Here is a 650-nt window from a genome sequence, read left to right as displayed (position 1 = left end):
GTATATATATATATATATTATATATATAATATGTAAATATATTATATATAACATAGTAATCTATAATATGCTGAACGACTCATTGATACAAATATAATTATATTTTTTGTTTTATTTATTTCAGGTTGGGTCTATAGAGAGACAAACATTTAATATAAAAGTTGACGATCTTAAGTTACACTGCTGGCTATTTATTTCTTCTACGCAAACAAAAAACGATAAACCTCCTCCTGTTGTTGTTGCTGCATACGGCCTCGGTGTACAAAAGGTATTATCCTTATTTATTATTTTTTATTTTGTTTTCTTTTTCCTTTTATTTATTATTATTTATTGCTTATTATTGTTGTTATTTTTTACGACTATTATTATTATTGTTGTTGTTGCTGTTGCTGTCTGTATTCATTAAAGTTGCTATCTACTATTCTTTGCTTTTGCAGTGCATTTCAGGTTATTCTTCTCTCGCATTGTTTATTTGTGTGTTAATAAAGTGGTTTAGGGTTTAGGGTTTAGGGTTTATACGAAGGGTTTAGGGTTTGTGGTTTGTGTGCAGGACATTGCGATGGTTCCGTTTGCACTGAAGATAGCTGAGGAGGGTTTTGCGGTGGTTTTGTTTGACTATAGACATTGGGGTGTATCTGAGGGTATGCCTA

The sequence above is a fragment of the Eimeria mitis genome, genomic scaffold, assembly GCF_000499745.2.
Source record: "Eimeria mitis Houghton genomic scaffold, Emh_scaff491, whole genome shotgun sequence".
In the NCBI taxonomy this organism is placed as follows: domain Eukaryota; phylum Apicomplexa; class Conoidasida; order Eucoccidiorida; family Eimeriidae; genus Eimeria; species Eimeria mitis.
Note: the sequence above shows the minus strand (reverse complement) of the source record.